This window comes from Physeter macrocephalus, chromosome 6 (assembly GCF_002837175.3).
Source record: "Physeter macrocephalus isolate SW-GA chromosome 6, ASM283717v5, whole genome shotgun sequence".
Lineage (NCBI taxonomy): Eukaryota > Metazoa > Chordata > Mammalia > Artiodactyla > Physeteridae > Physeter > Physeter macrocephalus.
In genome coordinates this window covers 29,603,529-29,610,217 of record NC_041219.1, presented here as the reverse complement: position 1 = coordinate 29,610,217, position 6,689 = coordinate 29,603,529, and the positions used below count along the sequence as shown (strand labels likewise).

Below are 6,689 nucleotides of genomic sequence, written 5' to 3'. Positions count from 1 at the left end.
TCATCCCAGCAAGAAGCTGCTGTTCCTGCTCTGCTCCAGGCACCATTCCAGGCAATCAGGATACAAAGAGAAAGAAAGACAAAATAATCAGACCAGTCTCCTGCCCATGAGGAGCACCCAGTCCACTGAGGGGGACAGGAGAGTAAATCAATACCTGGGAGCAGGGTCATGGTGGGCTGTTAATGGGAGCAGAGACCAGAAGCACCTCATTCTGGCTCTCCCCTCCAGGGCTCAGGTTCTCACTCCTTCCTGAGCACGCCAGGCATCCTGCTGGGTTTGCCTGTCCCCTTCTCCCCAGGCTCTCGAGCTCGCCTGAACTGGGAATACTGTGAGCCCTGGCACTGGGCTGCGTCTGGAAGACGGTAAAGCACAAATCAGCCCAAGGTACAAGGCCACTGGTAGAACCTGGGCAGAAAAATAACTTGGCCACTTCCACCTGCCAAATCACAAAGCAACAAATTCACAGGAAGAGCGATTGATGCTGAAAAGCCTACCAGGTTCCAACCTGGAAACTTTGTCTCACTGATGTGCCCTGAAGGTACAGTAAGAATCCAGGGTAATTAGGAATTTTATCATATTATGTGCCAGCATGTCTTGCTTGCCCTGGTATTTTTTTTTTTACAACCATTTGTTTTTGATTTGTCATTTATAAGTGTGTATTTATGTGTATACATATGTAGCTATGCATAGAAAAAAGATTGGAAAGACACAGTAGTGGCTTTCAGTTGGAATGGAGGTGGAACATTTGGAACGTGGAAGGGAAGAGGGGAGGCTGTTTATTTCAGTATCACCTAATTTTTTCCACCAGATCCTCATGCTTGCCCCTCCCCCTTGGGTGGAATACTTCAAGCATATGCATTTTTTTAAAAGCTCCCCGAATAATTCTGATATATGCCCCTCCCACCCCACCCTCTGCCTGATTTATAATCATTAATATACACCAAATGTTAAAGTAGTTATATCTGAGTGTTAGGATTATACTTAAACATTTTTTTCACCTTTTTGCCTTGTTGGTGTTATTAAAATTCTACCTCGGGCTTCCCTGGTGGCGCAGTGGTTGAGAGTCCGCCTGCCGATGCAGGGGACGCGGGTTCGTGCCCCGGTCCGGGAAGATCCGCGGCTGGGCCCGTGAGCCATGGCCGCTGAGCCTGCGCGTCCGGAGCCTGTGCTCCACAACGGGAGAGGCCACGACAGAGAGGCCTGCGTACCGCAAAAAAAAAAAAAAAAAAAAATTCTACCTCGAACTTGTAGACTAGCGTAGTAAAGTATGTTGGTTCTGAAACCAAACTACCTGAATTTAAACCTAATAGAGGCACGTCACTGTGCCTCAGTGATGTCATCTGCAAAAGGAGAAAAATAATAGTAGCTACCTAACTGGATTGCTGTGAGAAGTAAATGATTTAATACATAAAAAGTTCTTAAGAACTACATATAAAGACAGCACCTGGCACATGTGATGTTCAGTATGAGTTACCCATTATTATTAAGACATAAGGAAAGAATCGCAATACAGTTTTTAATTGTAGAAAATTTTAAAAATAAAACAATGTAATACTTGAGAGTAAGAAACACTGGCAGAAATAGATACTTGTGATACTTAGGATAAGTGTGTGTGCAGAGGTCCGTACTCTGGGAACTTGGCTAAGGAGCAGCTAACAGGTATCCATTTATCCGGTTTACTGTTATAAATATTTTTAGGGTCTAAGATATGAGGTTTCGTACTTTGTATTTATTTGACTGTGACTTTGATACAAAGTATACCTCTAACTAAATTTCATAAATATCCCAGGTTCTAGGTCAATGGGGGCATCCACCAAATATGTTTATGTTGACCATCTGAGAATCAGGGCAGAAAAGCCAGCCCCTAGAGAAATCATGTTAGGTGTGTAGTTTGCAAACCGTGCCCTAGGAAACTCTAGGGCAGTAATTAGAAAAAAAAAAAAATACACACACACACACACACACACACACACACACACTAAAGGGGCCCTGAGACTATATATATGGTATATATATATATACTATACATATATATATGGGGGGGAGAATCCACGATATTTGCATGTTTTAAATATTATTGAAGCTGGATGGCAAGCCCAAGCCCTGTTCTCCCCATCTGTGAAATGGGAAAACAATAGATTCTACCTGATTCTGTTTTGAGCATCATTTTGGAAGGGCTCTGCAAACTTAAAATGAAACTTTAAAGTGAGGAATGGTAGTTATGATTAGGAGGAGGATGAATGCAGCATAAAAGAAAAGCCACACAGGCTGCTGGCCGAAAAGTCTATAGCGGCAACAGGAAGGAGGTGGCTGGGCTTCCCCTTCCGTCTTGTTGGTTCCAGCCCAGAAACTCCACCCTGGCTGGAGAGAGAAGATTGAAACTTGTCGAAAGGCACGCCAACCATTCTCTTTTTTGTCAGACATGGTACTCTCTGCTTCCTATATGCATTTCTGTTTCTTCTCTCCCAACTCATTTTGCTTTGGTGCCTCTGCATCATTACTTACTAGCAAGTTACAAGCAACCTAATAGTTATTATTCATGGATGCCAGGCACTGTTCTAAGACTGCCTGTAATAACTAATTTCTCCTCCTAGTAACTCTAGGAGATATAGTTGGTTTTTTGTTTGTTTGTTTTTTGGGTTTTTTTAGGCCACGCCGTGCAGCATGCGGTATCTTAGTTCTCTGACCAAGGATCGAACCTGTGCCCCCTGTTCTGGGAGCGCAGAGTCTTAACCACTGGCCCACCAGGGAAGTCCCAGAGAGAGTTTTTTTATTATCTCCATTTTACAGAGGAGGAAGCTGAGGCATGGAGAGGTTAAGTAATTTGCAGTCTTTAGCGGTAGATCTAAGATGCAAACTCCAGCAGTCTGGCTAAAGGCTGTTGATGCTTTTTGGTCACTACACTAGAATTCCTTTCAAACTTGATGACGAACAAGACAATTGGGGGGAACAGATTCCAGGAAGCCCACCATACAGCAATCCTCTAAGATCTCAAGCTAATACCCTGTGCAGAGGATTTACTGAGCCTGGAAAGTGGGGCCCCTATCTGCCAGCTGAGCTCAGGCTTGAGACCCCTTTTGGGTTCACTAGCCCTGGGGAAGCAAGGAGGGAAGCCCAGGTAGCCTGACTCCACAGCCTGTCCTGCTCATCGTGAACCTAAACTGTCTTGAAAGGAGCACAAATTGGTAAAAGATTTTCAGAAACAAATGTTGAAGCAGGATGTTAGTATTCATGGAGACTCCCCATTCAGAATCAGTTTCCACCCATTGCTTCCGGCAATTGGTGACTATGACCGTAAACACATCAGTATCCAGAAGCAAGCTGCCAAAGAAAGACCCTCTGTTTCAGGAGGAACGCCGGGCCCTCACCGCTCAGGGGGGAGCTGAGGTCATCTAATGCCAGGTTATGTTGACTGCTCTGACAGTTCCTGGGATCCATTCCTCCAGGATTTTGGACAGCGTATGCTCTGAAGGTGGCCTTTCCTCCTCAGAACATGATGTAACTCTCCGATCCTAAGCCTCAAATGGTTTGCAGATTTTCTGGGGTGACTATTTCCTGTGTTCTGAGATCCCAGGTGGTGAGAGCATTCTGCCTGAGAACTGTGGACAGCATTTACATGGAAAGCCGCTTGTATCAGTCAGGAGGTGCTTGGTGGCCCAAAATTATGTACACAAGAAAGGGGAGTTTGTTGGCTTGTGTAACTGAACATCTCTGGAAAGATTTCAGGTGAGGATGGATATAGTGACTCAAACAAGTAACAGAAAAAAACCCAGCTTTCTTTTTCTCTCTCTTCTCTTCTTCCCATGATGTCAAGTTCATTCTAAGGCTGGTTCCTATCAAAGGAACAAGAGGACTACTGGAAGTCTCAGGGAGCCAAGCTTGCTTCCTTGTTCATTTCTAGCAGGAACAGCTGTCCCAAATTATTAAATGAAAGTCCTGGGCCTCTGATTGGATCATCTAAGGTCACATGCCCAACACTGAACCAATCACTGTGGTCATGGGCAATAAGCAGACCGTGATCTTTTTAAAAATTGTTGCGTGTGTGCGACTGTGTGTGCGCGCATGTGTGTGTGTGTGTGTGTGTGTGCCCACTTGTGCACCCGTGTGTATTTTAGTTGAAGGTCCCTTGCAGGTCCTGCTTCCTGGAGAGGCTGCAAACATGGGAAAGGGGGAGGGATCATCTCTTCAACTTTCCCTTTATACACAGAACTAAACAGACAAGCACAGCATCACTACTGTGGTTAGAGGTTTGCAGTATGGGAAGGGGGAGGAACAAGTGGGGAGTCGGGGGTGTCGCTGAAAAACTACAGACCCTCCCTGAACTGCAGTGCTGCGGAGGCACTTGGTTTGCTTCAACTCAAGAGGAATCAGAAGATCAAAAGTGGTTTAGGAAGGCCATACCACCAGGGATGGAGGGAGGAGGAAGGTCCACGGGGTGCGGGGCTGTTTGCAGCTGAGTGAAGAGACTGCCCTCCCCCTGCTGGAATCCCCCAAATCCCTCGGGTCAGGAAGGGGGTAGCCTGAAACCCCAGTGGGTAGGTCTGGGGCTGCCAGATGCTCCAGGCAGGGGGCCGGGGTTCTCACAAAGGCTGTCCTCCAGGGAGAAGCAGCACTGTCCCTGCACCCCCAACCCCACTGCTTCTCTGCCAGGGCACAGCGGTCCTTGACTTCCTACTACCAGTGTGCTTGTATTCATGCTTGATACCCTTCAGCTTCTTCTTGATGGGGTCCTTGGAGCTGGCACAGATCATTCTGCTTTTAAGGAGTACAGACTCAGGGGTCCAGAAGATCAGTACCAGGTCCTCCTTTCACTCTCCCCGGTCTCCTAGTTTACGTCATAGAGGGCATAGCGGCAGTCCTTCTCCGGTGGTGCCCTGACAAAGCTGGCAAGGGGTCATCATCAGCCTGGCCCATATCACCTACCAGGATCCCCTGGCCCTCCTCCCAGAGCATCTTTCTGTCCTCACTCAGGCAGAAGAGCACCACCTTCCTGCAGTTCTTCACCTTAGCAGCTTGCGCGCCTGCATGTCACTGAATCCCTGATGCCACCGTCAGAGACAGCCACGTGGGAGGTCATGTTTCCAGAAGTGAGAAGGACGCGGCAAGGTGAGCCAGAGAAGGTGAGAGCCCCTGCACGGCTGCAGGCATCCAACTCAGACCATGACTGCTTTCAATCAACCTACCCTTGCATCTGGGAAGCAAGCACCCCATCCCACCCCAGTACACTGTTCATGACGTTTTCTGAAGTCATTAAAAATACCAAATATAGGGCTTCCCTGGTGGCGCAGTGGTTGAGAGTCCGCCTGCTAATGCAGGGGACACGGGTTCGTGCCCCGGTCCGGGAAGATCCCACGTGCCGCGGAGCAGCTGGGCCCGTGAGCCATGGCCGCTGAGCCTGCGCGTCCGGAGCCTGTGCTCCGCAACGGGAGAGGCCACAACAGTGAGGGGCCCGCGTACCGCAAAAAAAAAAAAAAAAAAGTGATATTATCAGAAAGGTGCTATATGACCACCCTGTGTGAAAACATACCTAGTCTCTCTTTAAGCCACTGACCTTGCTTTATTTTTCATAGCACTTACCATTACCTAAAATATTTAAGCATATGTTTACATGTCATTTTTCTCCCCTCCTAGAGTAAAAGTTCTATGATAGGAAGGTTATTCACCACGATAGCCCCAATATCTAGAACAGTGAAGGCATTCCATGAATAGTTATTGAAAATGAGTGAAAGATTTTGAACAAATAAGGCATAAAAGAGGAAACAGCTAACAACAGAGGAAAAAATGTTCAACCTTTCCAATAAGCAAAGAAACTGGCCAATTTCTTGTTGGCCAAGATAATATTTTTGCCTATTAAATTGGCAAGAACAATCAAATAATAAATTCACTGCTGTTGATAAAGCAACGGAACTGGTATTTTCATGTATTATTAGCAACCAGCCTCACTGATTTATTTACAAGATATTTATTGGGTACCTACTATATACCAACCATTGTGCAATTTTCCAGTATATACTCTAATCCATAATAAGGTTCAAAGTCTATGTGTTGGTCAGGATAAACTAGGTTAGCTGTGGTAACAAATTAACTCTGCAATCCTAGTAGATTACCATAACAAATTTGACACCTTGCTCACTCAACAAACCTACCCCAGATTGGGAGAGAGGTAGTATTCACATGTCACTTCCCTTCACATTTCATTAGTCACAACTAGTCACACAGCCCTACCCAACAGCAAGGAGGCTAAGAAATGAAGTTTCCCACATGCCCAAAAGGAGAAGAGAAACAGATATTGGTAAATATTATTAATATCTATCATAACCTTTGATCAAGAAATCTTACCACCCTACTGGAATAATCTAAAACAGTTAGAGCCACATTAAGAAAAAATGTTCATTGATGTCTTTATTATTTTGATAGATTGAAAAATCTTAAATATTGAATACTGAGTTAATAGATAATGGAACTATGGTTCATCCATATAATCATTATGCAGTCATAAAAATGATAGTTAATGAAGAATATATATATATAATTATTATAAAATAGTAAGTAAAAATTAGGAAGTAAATGAAATGGATAATGTGATTATACCACCATAAAAATATACCGAATAAAAAATATTCTAAACAAATACATTAAAATGTATTCAGGGCTTCCCTGGTGGGGCAGTGGTTGAGAGTCCACCTGCC

General features: G+C 45.0%; 1 pseudogene; it reads right to left on the bottom strand.

The window, feature by feature from the left end:
* Window positions 1-239: 239 nt before the first annotated feature.
* LOC102981369 (cofilin-1-like) lies at window positions 240-5,077 on the bottom strand (annotated as a pseudogene).
* Window positions 5,078-6,689: the final 1,612 nt, after the last annotated feature.